Source organism: Lagenorhynchus albirostris, chromosome 7, assembly GCF_949774975.1.
Source record: "Lagenorhynchus albirostris chromosome 7, mLagAlb1.1, whole genome shotgun sequence".
Classification (NCBI taxonomy): Eukaryota; Metazoa; Chordata; class Mammalia; order Artiodactyla; family Delphinidae; genus Lagenorhynchus; species Lagenorhynchus albirostris.
In genome coordinates, this window is record NC_083101.1 from 775,175 (window position 1) to 788,703 (window position 13,529).

General features: G+C 56.6%; 1 protein-coding gene across 3 annotated transcripts in view; it reads left to right on the forward strand.

Moving 5' to 3' along the window:
* Positions 1-13,529, forward strand: part of EXD3 (exonuclease 3'-5' domain containing 3) — a 77,462-nt gene that overhangs the window by 1,703 nt on the left and 62,230 nt on the right. The gene's annotated exons all lie outside the window — the stretch shown is intronic.

The window sequence follows — 13,529 nt, forward strand, 5'->3', positions numbered from 1 at the left end:
ACCTCTCCCTTCTCAGCACACGCCCCACGGACACCCCTATTTATGTCTTATTTGCTGCCATGATCTTAGCACCTGTGTTCGGTTTTTTCAGAGAGAGTGATTGTTTTTTAAGGAATTAGGTCACGCACTTGTGGGAGCTGGCAAGTCCAGAATTCTCAGCCCGGAGGTGGGCGCAGGCGGTGACAGGCTGGAGACCCAGGGAAGAGTCTAGAGGCAGACATCCCTGTTCCTCAGGGGACCCCAGTCTTTTCTCTTAAGGCCGTCAACTGATTGGACAAGGCCCACCCACATCATGGAGAGTCTCTGCTTTACCAGTGTTGTTTTGTCTACTGACTTCAAGGTTAATTTCATCTGAAAAATACTTTCACAGCAACATGTGACTGTACTTGACCAAATATCTGGGCACCATGGCCTTGTCGCGTTGACACATAAAATTAACCGTCACAGCACCCAACCCTAGAAACACTCCCGTAGATGGGCTCTGCCCTTTTCCGTACTCAGGAGAGCACCCTCCAGGGTCCAGGGGAGGCTTGTGTCTTGGGAGATGTCAGAGCCCGGAGCCCAGCAGTAACACAGAGACCCAACTGCCTCTGACGCTGGACTCCTCCTTCCTCAGGTGGGCCTGTGACTCTGCTCAGTTATGGCTGAGTCTCCTCCCTGTGTGGCCCTGGGCCAGCTCCCTGTGCCTTACCTGTGCAGGCTTCCTTACCTGAGGACCAGGGACAATGAGGACGACCCAGCAGGGCTGCTGTGAGAAGGGCCTGCCATGATGCTTGAGAAGTGCTCAAAAGGTGTCCTGGGCCGCTGTGCCCCCGAGGACCCTGCTTCCTCACCAGTGTGGGCTCTGAGGTTCCCAAACTGCTGGCCTGGAGGTGGGCAGGGCCCGCACCACACACATGCTCCCTCCTCCCCGAATTCCCATGTGGACGCTCCCTTCCTCTGACCAGACCTCCCACCCCCCAGCCTCCCCGCAGCCCTGCCCGGTCCAGCCTCAGGATTCCCGCCTCCCTCGCAGCCCCAGAGGGTCCCTGAGCTCAGCTGCCCCCTCCCACCGGCCCACCTGGGGCTCGCCGTCGCTGCAGCCCTCACCCCCACCCCGTCCGTCCTTGCAGCTCACGCCCTCCCCCTGACGAGCCCCGCCCACCGGGGGCCTCTGGGCCCTGGTCCCTTTGTCCGGGCTGGAGGAGCTTGGCCTCCGACTGGTCTCTGTCCCCCTTGACCGTGAGCCTCAGGGGGGTCACACGGGCCCCGTGCGGGCACTTGCTCCTCCCCCGGCCCAGCTCCTTCCTCATCCTCTCCTCACCTCTGCCCCATCCTGCCTCCCAGCCCAGGACCCCCCTGGCTCCCGGAGGAAAAGCGGCAGCTAGAAGGGGGTCCCTGCCTCCTCCCTGGGAACGCGCCCGCTCCCGCGGGGCCCCCCTGGGCCTGGCGCTGCCCCCTCCTCATCCCCACGTATCTTCCTGGGGTGCTCCCTCTAGGTATCATTTCCCCCCTCGAAACAGGTGTTTGTCTTCGCATCTTGAACAAAACACTCCCCTCCTGCGCCCACACCATTTCTTTGTTCCCCTTTGCAGCAAGACTCCTTGAAAGGGTTGCCAGTACTCAGCGTCTCTGTTACCTTTGCTGGGTGCTTTTTAGAAACTTCGGTATGATTCACATATCGTAAAGTTCATTTTAAAGTGTACGGTTCAGTGTTTTTGTCACACTGACAGAGTTGTGCGGCCATCATCACTAGCTCGTCCCCACTGCAGTCACTCCCTGTCACGCCTCCCCCAGCCCCGGGCAACCGGTGGTCCAGTCTGTGCATTTGCCCCTTTTGGACAGTTCATAACAGTGGAGTCATAAAGCGTTTGATCCGTGTCTGGCTTTGCTCCCTCGGCAGCATGGTTTGGAGGATCGTTCACGTTGTAGCGTGTGTCAGTCCTTCAGTCCTTTTAAGGCAGGATCACATGCTGTTGTGTGGATGGACCGATTCTGTTGGTCCGCTGGTGGGCGTTAGGGTTTTGCTTCCAGTGTTTGGCTCTTGTGAATCACACTTGTGTGCACGTGTTTGTGTGGCCGTGTGTTTTCCATTCTCTTGGGAGCCGGGTCAGGTGGTCACCGTGTGTAGCTTTTTGACTGTTTTCCCATCGTGCTTTTTACTCTGAATCCTGCTCCAGGCGCCTTCCCACCAGGGTTCCACCCAAGCACTTGTCAGGGTTTCTGGTGGCTTCCTTGTGGCTCGTCCGCCTGTCGGTGCCTGGCCGGCCCTGCCTGTGTGCACTCACCACCCGGGGTCCCGTTGTTTGAATTACTCTCTGGGTGTTCTGTGTGCCCACTACTCTTCAACTTTTCTATTTCCATAATAAAAAGATGAAAAAAGTACCATCCCTGTGCCCACCAGTGTACGCGGATTACTATTGCGGCTCTGCTCCTAATAGCCCAAAACTGGAAACAGCCTAGATGCCCTTCAGGGGCGCTGGTCAAACAGACTGCGTCCACACTGAGGGAGGCCCCTCAGCAAAAAGGGTGAGCCCTGGGCACCCACAGCAACTTGTGTGCATCTCAGGGAGTGTGCCGAGTGAACACAGACCTGGGAAGGCCAGACTGTGTGGCTCCATCTCTGCAACTTGCTTGAAATGACAAATGATGTGAATGGAGACCAGATCAGCGACTTGGGGCAGCTGTGAAAGGGCAACAGGAGGGCTCCATGGGGCTGGAGCGTTCTGGTTTTCCACTGAAGCAACACAAGGTCCTGGTTGTGATTTGGGGTATATATGTATGGGTATATGGGACATCTATTATTATTTCTTACAAGTGTATGTATATCTACAGTTATCTCAAAATAAAATGTTTAGTTTTTTAAAATCCTTAAGAGGATTTCAATTACAAGTTATTCTGTTTTACAGATAGCCTGAAAATTGGAGTGATTAAATGACCTCTAAGATTCTTCCAGCTCTAAAATTCAATACTTTAGAGGTTGTTGAGAAAAACTTCCTTGTATCTGAGCTAGAATCTATTCCCCAGGGGACTTCCCCGGTGGTCCAGTGGTAAAGAATCCGCCTTCCAATACAGGGGACACAGGTTCGAGCCCTGGTGGGGGAACTAAGATCCCACGTGCTGTGGAGCAACTGAGCCCGTGCGCCACAACTACTGAGCTTGTACGGCCACAACTACAGAGTCCACGGTCCACAACTAGAGAGAGAAAACCCACACGCCACAACTAGAGAGAAGCCTGCGTGCCACAAGGAAGACCCCACGTGGCCAAAAATATAAATAAATAAACTCTATTCCCCAGTAGCTGTGGAGGTGCCTGGGGCGGCTGTGGCCCAGAGAGCCCCAAGCCAGCCTTGGTCAGGACACTGGCCGCTGCCGCAGGTGAGAACTTCCCAGGATCCTCCTCCGTGGGGGTGGGGCTGCTGAGATTGGCAGGATCCCGTGATTCATAAATCAGTAGAGGCCGGCACAGGGGCGTGTCCTGAGTGAGGACACGACTCAGTGGCCAGCTTGGCGCTGGAACCTACTTCCAGAAGAGTTCAGTAACTGGTTGGTTCTGGAGCACAGATGTCAACCAGATGGGCAGGAGCTGGGTACTTGGGAACTGGTTTTCGCCCAGTACAAAGAGTTTTTGTCTTCTTTTTAAACAATGGGCACTTCCAAGAAAAAACAAAGCGCCACGTGAGATTTTCCCTCAGGAAATAAAAACAGGCTCAGATGCGATAGGGGCGCCTGGTGTCGAGGCCAACCATGTGGGTCTGGGTCCCCCCGGGCTGTGTCCATCGCACAAGGCCGCGGAGAGCCTCCCAGCTCAGAGCTCGGTGATCACGCTTCTCCCCGGGGCTCAGCCGGGGCACTGGGTGGGTCATGAGACCCACCGCTTCAGATGTTTACAGGCTGCCAACGTGAACACATTTGCCGAGGACCCTGCCCCCGCCCCCGCCAAGAGGGCTTAAAGAAGAAAAGTGCGAATGACAAGGAAGGGCGGCCTTCGGACGAGAGCAGGGCCCCTCCAGCCAGGGCAGCCCACACTCCAGGGAAGCCGCACGCAGCAACTGGCTCCAGGTGAATCTCCCTGGAGGGTCAGAGTTGAAAGGAGAATGTAAATAAAACAGGAGAGTTTCAGTTCTGTCCTGTAGGGGCCCGTGGCGAAGGGCTGCACCCTACGGGGGGCTGGCTGTCTGGGTGCATCGGACCTGGAAGCACCTGGGCACCCGTCTCTGCTTTCGCGGACGGGGACCCCCTGCGCTTTCAGACCAGAGACTGTGCTGCTGGTCCCTGAGCTAATGTCCACTCGCAGCCCCCCCGCACGGCCCACGGCGTCCTGCCCCGGGACGGCTACCCTGCAGGCTGGGGCCTGTCCCTGAGCAAGGGGAAGCCAGACGCTAGAAACTTTGAGCAGACCGGCAGCAACAAGCCTGTAATACAGAACCAGAGCTTGTGAAGGAGAGCTCATCGCGTGGAGTAATCGCCGGAGCCAGCGAGCGCTGCGGCTCCCAAACCCCAGAGGTGAGGGCCAGTCCGGGGGCTTCCACCTCCCAAGGAAGGAGGGCCAGCCGGAGGGAAGAGGGACGTCTGGGCTATCACAACAAAAGGCAGGTCCAAGAAGCCTGCGTTTAACCAGAAGGCATTCGTCTGCAGTGGGGAAGGAAACCGTGCCCCTGAAGTCAAAACCAAGAAACAAAAGGCAATAGAGGGAGTTAATAAAGAGAAAAGCTTGGAAGGAAATCATGCCATTTGCAGCAACATGGATGGACCTAGAGATGATCACGCAAAGTGAAGTAAGGCAGGCAGAAAGGCAAGTATCATGTGGTCTCACTTATATGTGGAATCTGAAGGATGCAAATGAACTTACAAAACAGAAACAGACTCACAGACTTAGAAAACAAGCTTGTGTTTACCACAGGGGGAAGGTGGGGGGAGGGATGAATTGGGGTTTCGGATTAACATATACACGCTACTGTATTTAAGATAGATAACCAACAAGGCCCTACTGTATAGCACAGGGAACTATAGTCAATCTCTTACGATAACCTGTAATAGAAAAGAATCTGAAAAAATATGTATATAACTCAAAAAAAAGGAGAAAGCTTAATTAAATAATTAAATCAGGAGGTACAAAACCAAAAACCAGTTCTTTGTGGTTTTGTTTTGTTTTGTTTTGTTCTGGCCACCCCGAGCGGCTTGTGGGATCTTAGTTCCCTGACCAAGGATCCATCCCAGGCCCTCGGCAGTGAAAGCAACGAGTCCTAACCACTGGACCGCCAGGGAATTCCCCAAAATCTAGTTCTTTGAAAAGACCAGTGAACTAAACTTTTGATAAAACTAATTAAGGGAAAACAAAAGAGAAGTAAAAACTTGCTGAACGTTCATGAAAGGTGAGAAGCACACACGTAAACAAGATTTACACCGAACGCCCTGATGTTATGGTAATAAATGTGAAAACCTCCTCAAGAAATCAAGGCCTCCTATCAGAACGGGCCTGGGGGAAGCAGGAGACTGGAGCAGGCAATGAGCAGAGAGCAGATGGGCTCAGAAGTTCCCGCCGTCTGGGACGTGGGCCCCCGGGCTCCCCACCAGTCCTGGCTGCAGCCCCAGGACCCTGAGTCAGGACCAGTGGGCGCCGCTTGAGACAGCACATGTGTCTGGTGGTCACGGACAGCCAGCGACACAAGAGGCCGGCTCTGCAGCTCAGACCCCCGGGCATCCGGGTGGGCGGGTGGCTGGCATCCCCTGTAACTTAAGATTCCATATAGTTTATTTTAACTTTTAAGAATAACATCTGTGGTTTGATTTCTTTTTTCATGAATACAAAGCGGAGTGTGTTCATTGTATAATATTTAGAAAACGCAAAAAGTAAAAGAGAAAACCCAGAGGACTGGCAGGTGCCCCCCGGTGCCGAGTGGGTTGAGGCCCACGGGCCTTTGTCCCGACGTGGCCGCTTTGGTGACACACAGCTTCGTGACACACTGGAAGGATTTGTCCCCGTGACATTGAATATTTAATGTAAAATGTGGTTTTTAAGTAGCCATTCGTCATTCCTCCGATTTCTACCTCGCTTTTGGTCGTCAGGAGGCCCTCAGTCAGAGCAGGCAGGGAGCAGGAAAGCCCACCCGAATGGCGGTGACCCCTGACCTCTACCCCCTGCCCCCACAGCAGTCTGGCACCCGGTGAGAACGGGTCCCGAAGAGCCTTCTGGCCGAGACTCCCAGGGCTGGTTCCTTTGTGCTGCAGGAGAAACTCGACTCAGTTTGACACCATCGCAGTGACCCTTGGTGTTTAAAGTTGGCGACCTTAATTTTTAAAGAAAGGAACAATCGTTAAGTCAAATCAGTAAGTTAAAAATCACACCTCTGGCATGGAGGGACTAAGAGATCGACCAGTGTTGGCAAGAACTCGGGGGGGTGGGGGGTAGCGTCCTGAGGCAGCTACCCTGGAAGGGTCCGCGGGTTCCCCGAGAGTTAAACACCAGCCATGTCTGGCCCGGCGCTCCCTGCCCACAGGCGTGCCCGCGGCCGGGTCCACACCGTGGCACGTTACCCAGCTGAGATGCCGCAGTGTGGATGAACCTTGAAAATGTCGTGCTTAGTGGAAGGAGCCAGACAGGAAAGGACGTGTATTACGGCTCCGTGTGCACGAAGCGTCCTGAACAGGCAAAGCCACAGGGACAGGAGCAGGGTCATGGGTGCAGGAGGGCGGGGGGCCAGGGTGGGTGACTGCTAGCGGGGATAGGCGATCTTTTGGGGTGATGACAAGCTCTGGATTAGGGGTGATGGTTACACATGCCTGAATATACTAGAAACACTGAATTGTATACTTCAAAAGGTTCAATTCCATGGTATGTGAATTACACCTCAATAAAGCTTTAAAAAAATCACTGAGATGATCGCACAAAAGTTTAATTCAGTTTGAATGGCTTTCAAGTTAGCGCTGTTATTTAACTGAAGCGGCCTGAGTGGCCACATCTGCAGGGCCCAGGCTTTGCACCCCCATGTCTCTGGGGATCCTGGGTGTCTCTGCATTTGGGACCGGGGGCAGCAGGGTACGTCTCCCCGTAGCTGTTGTGGGGAGTGGCAGCTGGGGGTCCGGTGTCCCCTCGTCCTGCCCCGAGGGCCCGGGATTGCAGTGGAGAGGCGTCCGGCCGCCTGCAGGGCCGCTCTCCTATGTGGTCAGCTGCTTTTCTCAGTCAAGACCAGTGTGTCCAGCAGAAATACGTGAGCCACACGTGTGGTTTTAAATTTTCTATAAAAAGAGGCGAAATTAACTTTAGTGGTATATTTTATTTGACCCTGGCATACGCAACATGTTACTATTGCGACACGTACTGGGTACGCGGAAGTCAGTACTGAGGCCCTTTCTGCTGTCACCCCGTGTGCGTTCTGCACTTACAGCACGTGGGGAAATGGGCCCGGGAGGCCGCCCTTATCACCCTCCACCACCCCTCTGCCCCACGATGGAGGGCAGAGGGCATACCTGGGGGGACACGCAGCCAGCGCTCCCATAGTTGTGGAAAACGACACAGAAAAATGACACAGGAAGCATGATCTGGCGCCCAAACCAGAATGCTGTGCTGACCTCTCTAAAGGCCGCGCCGTCACTCCCCGTGGTGCTGAGAGAATGCATCGTGTTCTGTGCTCTCCTGGGCCAGGTGGGCAGATGGACAGATGGACGGGAGGCACGGGCCTGGGCCAGCAATGTGATTCTTTGTGGGGTCCTTCAGCTCTCCTTTCTGGGCTGTTTGAAGGGCAGCTTCGGGTCAGGAACAGTGAATCGTCCACTTCTCGCTGCCCTTCCCATGTCCTCTGGGCTCCCGCGGGGTCTCAGGCTTTGCCGCCCCCACCCCGCCCGCTCACAACGCTGCTTTGAGAAGGGGCGACCGGCCTGAAGAACGTGCCCCCAGCCCAGCTCATGACCAAGCTGGGCTCCTGCCTGGCTTGGCCTCCTTTGGACCTGAGGGGTCTCTGGGCACAGTCGGGCCGGGTGGGGGGACGTGCCCACGAGCACCCACTCTGTACTCCCCTTCTGCTTCTCGGTGGGGCTGGGCTGTGGTGGACGTGGGGGCACTCTGTCTGGAGGCGGCAGCATCCCTGGGAGGGTGGCCCTGCTGAGGTGTCCTCTTTCCCCTACTGGGCCTGCTGGATCCCCTTGGGCCTGGCTGAGGGGTGGCATACAGGAGGCATCTGCGTTGGGCCAGGTTGGTCAGTGTGCCAAGCAGGAGGCTGGTGGACATGGGGCAGGCACATCTGGGGACCCTGATCACCCCAGAACCCGTAGCAGGCCAGGCCATCTCCCAGGTAGCTGTCAGGTAGGGTCCCAGGTAGCTCTCAGGTAGGTTCCCAGGTAGCTCTCAGGTAGACGCCCAGGTAGGTTTACAGGTAGGCTTCTGGTAGACGCCCGGGAGGCTCCCAGGTAGGTCCCAGCTCTCAGGAGGAGGCAGTCCGACCTGCAAGGTGTGTCTCTCTGGGAACTCCCCTGCACGCTTCCTTGGGTTTGAGTCTGTTTCTAGGTGGGTTTGCTGCTGGGCTGGGGGCTTCCTGCTCAGGTAGGGAGTGGAGCTGGGGAAGCAGGAGCCTCTGGGGTGAGTGGAGATCTGGTCGTGTGCCAGGCTCCTTGCAGGGACTTGGCTCCGCTTAGCCCCTTTCAGCAAAAGTCACAACGCTAAACAAGTTGTATTTGGTGACTCTGATTTAAAGAAAGTTTGAAAACTGCCAGGTGGCACTCACCGCGGGGCCTCCGGGAGCTCCTGTCCCTGGGAAGGCCCGTTCGCCTTGGCACGCGCCGCAGACCCAGCACCACGATTCCGGCTAAAGACCATTTGGGCTCCAGGCAGACTTTTTTCATTTTAAAGTGAGGTCAATTTTTAAAGTCTGCAGTAGGGTGAACTTGAACTTGGTCGTTGTCAGCAGTTTTCAATCTCAGAAGCACATTGGGCTTAGTTGCTGCCGCTCGTTGTAGATTGATTTCAGATTGCAGAGCTCAGGGACAGACCAGAGCTGAGTTTCGATGGCCTCAGTCCTTTCCCAAGGAGGGTCTGGCCCTGTCCACCTGACCTGGGGCCGGCCTGAGGCCCCAGCCAATCAGCTGCCTCCGAGTGGCCAGGCACTGGCCACTGTGCCCCTGAGAGAAAGGGGGAGAGTGGTGCCAACAGGGAGGTGGGAGCCCGCCTGCAGCAGGGACTCCCCTAACGGAGAGGGTTAGGGAAAAGCACCCTCCCGTGAAAGAGCCACTGGCCATTTGCCCCCTTCCTGGGCTGACCAGCAAAGTGGACGGCTGCAGCGGGAAGGAGGCCATCAGGGCGGTGAGCTCAGGGACAGCAACCCGAGCGGCTCGGGTGGAAAGAGCCTGACCGCCAGGGAGTGGGCGCACTGCTGGGCTGGGGCTCCTCCTGCAGGGGCCTGACGCAGCGGGGTGGGCAGGACATTCACCCCGCAGAAATAAAGCGTCCGCCTTCTCAAGGAGGAATGTCCCTCGGGCCGCCCTGTGCTGGGAGGAACGAGGAGGGCAGGAGACCCTTTCAGAAGCCCCCGGCGCCCTTTGGGGTTTATTTAAACAACCCAATTGCTCTTAACCCCTCGCGTGGGAGGTGGGTGCTTGGCCCCGTGTTCTCGGGTGGGAGACGGGAAAGGGTGCCGAGCCAGAACGCTGCACCCGGGAGAGCCCTGGCCCCTACCCCGGCCTCGCGTAGGGATGCAGGCCCCAGCCCCGCCGGGAGCTCGCTGGCCCGGGGTTTGCTGCTTGTTTGGTGGGCTGGCTGGTGGTTGGATGGATCTGGACACGGCTGTGTGCGCAAATGGCCAGGGGCTCCAGAGGCGGCCAGCAATGGTGTTGACCCCGTGGAGCCAGCCCAGCCGGACGAGCGCTCAGCCTTGCTGAGGCCTCAGTGATGCTGTGAGCGGACCCCCACGGGGACTGGGCCTGGGTGAGGCCTGACTGTTGGGCTGAAGGACAGGAAGACAGGGGAAGAAACAGGCCGGGCTCCCGGCACCTCCCCGGGGAGGGGCCCACGGGGCCTGGGCCATTTGCAGCTCCCCCTGTTGGGAACCCTCCGCCGGCCCAAGGGTCACCCCCTGCCCCGGCCAGATGGGCCCCGGAGAGGCAGGGGGTGGTCACGGAGGCCCGTCAGCGGGCTGTGGAGTTGGACCACCCCTCAGCGCCCACTGCTGCTCTGGGACCCCCAGCAAAGGGCCTGCAGAAGAGGGACAGACATTGGACCCGTCAGAGACTGTGACCGGGCGGGCTTCGCGGGACAGCGGCCATGAGGGGCGTGAGCGGCACCTCTGCTTCGTGCGGGACAAGCACGCAGGGACAGTGCTCCTCCCTGCGGAGTGCCCTGGCTGGGGCCTCGGTGTGGACGGGACAGCTGCGGTCACGCACCCTGGGACAGCACCGCCAGCAGAAGGGCCCAGAGACCAGCTCGGGGTGCTGCACTCCCTTCCCTGGCAGGAACTCGGCAGCTGGGAGGACGGTGCGCCCCCCCGGCCACCCAAAGAGGGTGTGCGGTGGGGATGGGTCTCTGTTTAGAGACACAGCCTCCTGGAGTGGCAGGCCCCCCGGGGTTGGGTCAGACTTGGGGTGGGAGGTAGGAAGGACCATCTGGGGTTAGGTCCCGGCAAGGGGCGGGGTGCCTGTGCACGGGGGCCCCACTCGAGGTCCATTAAAATGACAGTAAAGACATTAGGAAAACCAAAAGTGCTTGAAGGCAGAGAGGAGGGAAGAGGGGCCTTGCAGGCTGGGAAAGCAGAGCCCACGGCTGAGGGCTGGCAGAGCCTGGCTGCAGAGCCGGGGAGGCTCCAGGCTGGAAACAGGGCCTTGGGGAGGTCTGCGTGGGTGGGGACTGAGACCCTAGGTGGGGAAGGGAGGATTCCTTCCCTACAGACAGACAGACTGGTCTTCCAGGCCCGTTACCCACAGTGACGTCCAGGAGGACGTTTCCCAGGACTGAAGGACATGAGCACGCCTAGGGGGTCCTGCCCCATCCGTCTGTCCTGCTGACACCTGGATGCTGTCAGGGGAAGGTCCCCCAGGAGGAGAAGAGCAGTGTCCTACCTACGGTCGGGCGTCAGGTGGTTCAGAGCTCTCAGCACCAACGTCAGCAGCTGGAAGGACCGTTACCATCACATACCTGGGGACGGCCTCTCACCTGCAGCCCGTGCACAGCCAGCCTTCCAGCCGAGGCTTAGTGCCCAGCGAAGACATTTCCAAACAAAGACCGGTCAAATGCCCCTCCCTTGAGTTCTTCTCACGAAACTCGTGGAGAATGTGTTCCTCTAGCACCAGGAGGAAAACTGAGAAACATGAAGGCTTACAAATGAGGAAATGCCGGATGCACCAGGAGAGAAGATGGGGAGGGAGTCCTAGTGCAGCAGCTGTGCCGCCGGGCTAGAGAGCAGCCATCCGGATTGAGACGGGCGGGTGGAGGCTCGAGAAGGGGTGTCTCTGGGAGCAAGTGGCAGACTTCCAGGCTTGTCTGAACATCCTGGGGAGGTGTTAGGGTGCTGTCAGAGTCCTGTTAATGATGGCCTTGCAGGAAATCCAGCAGGGAAGAAGTCGCGTTATTTTTTCTTTAATCTTTCCCCCCGTTCTTTAGATAGGATAATTTCTGTTCATCTGTCTTCAGACTCACTGACACTGTAATCTGCCGTCTCCAGTCTGCGGCCAAGCCCAATCAGTGGGTTTTGCATTTCAGTTATTATACTTTTTATTGGAGAACTGCCATTTAGTTCTCTTATGTAGTTTCATGTAATTTCCGTTTGTACCTCTCTGTTTACTCATTTAAGACCATATTTCCCTTTAACTTTTTGAACATGTTTTTCACTCATTCTTTGCAGTTACAATAGTTGTGTTAAAGTCTTTGCTAAATTCAACCTGTGAGCTGCCTTGGAGTTGCTTTCCATCATGTGCTGTCCTGTATTTCTCTCCCCTTGAGTGTGGGTCATATTTTCCTCTTATTTGCAGGTCTTGTGACTTTTATATTATGTACTGAACATTGTAAATGTTACACTGTAGAGACTGGATTGTTACCTTCCGCTGAAGAATGTTGACCTTTGTTCTAGTGAACAGTTCATTTCTAGCTGATTACCTTGAACTGGGGGGCACGGCTTGACATTTTGTTAGGGTGGATCTTTATCTTGGTGGGACTCAACATACAGAGTGTTCCGTGGATTTTTTTCTTTCTTTTTTTTACTGGCTGCATTGGGTCTTCGTTGCTGCGCGGGGGCTTTCTCTAGTTGCGACGAGCGGGGGCTACCCTTCCTTGCAGTGCGCGGGCTTCTCATCGCGGTGGCTTCTCTTGTTGCGGAGCATGGGCTTTAGGCGCGCAGGTTTCAGTAGTTATGGCACGTGGGCTCAGTAGTTATGGCGCGCAGGCTCAGTAGTTGTGGCACACGAGCTTAGTTGGCTCCATGGCATGTGGGATCTTCCCGGAGCAGGGCTCGAACCCATGCTCCCTGCATTGGCAGGCAGATTCTTAACCGCTGTGCCACCAGGGAAGCCCTGTTCCACGGATTTTATTGGGGCTTGGTTTTAGATTTTGGCAGAGTTGGTCTGGGGCAGGGCTAACTCGCCACCGTCGCTGGGCTGGAGCCCAGAGTGTGCAGCATTGCTTGACTGTTAGTGCCCCTGTCGAACTCTTGGCCTGGGGACAGCTGCCTCTGGGAGCCCTGGGGATCCTGCATTGCTCACCTGCACTTCTGGCCCTGAATGACCCCTCCAGCTGGTGCCCTGCCTCGCAGATGCGCGGCCTCCTCCTCCACCGGAGGGATGCTCTGCTCACCAGGTTCCGGGTCATGATCTTAGCTGGGAGGTCGCCCCCAGCTGGGAGCCGGCCCATCCCTGGGCCCCCCAGCCTGGGCATCACCCGTCGTGCACAGCCTATTGTCCAGAAGTCGGCCGCCTAAAACGTGACTGGTGGACGTTGTCTGCAGTGGGAGGGCCGGCCCGACACCAGTCAGTCTGCATGGCCAGAGCACAAGTTTGGAGCAAACTGAACAAGGCAGGAAAGTATCCAGAGTTCACCCAGCTCAGCCCTGCTCTGCTCCTGTCTCCTGCAGATAGCGTGTCAGCAGAAGACGCTCGGAGAGCTGTTTCAGGGGCTGTCGGGGTTTGGGGGGCTGGGGCGTGACAGTGAATTCTCACCTTGAGCTTGGTCAGTCAGGTGTAAGACTGGACACTCAGGAAACAACCGTATCAGCGTGTTAGTGAGAAATGTGAATGTAAATGTCCAAAAGCATAGCTAAAAGCGTGTGGGAGTTGGGGAGGAGGAAGCCCCAAGGGCTCGCCCCTCCAGGCCTGTCAGGACTCGGGTTTACACAGCAGGTGCCGTGTGTGTCACCGTGACATAAATCACACCGCAAATGAGGAAAAACTAGACCAGCTCCGTAAATGTGGAAAAGTGTCTTGTATAAAATACACGTTGGCAGGACCCTGTTGGCCGCCTGGGAATGGTACCACTTTGTGGCCAGCCTGGATGATTTGGAGCTGGGTGTGCCCGTGTGGGCTGGCTCAGGGGTCCTCATGGTGGGTCCACCCCTGAGGTTAGTGCTGAGTGTCCTGGG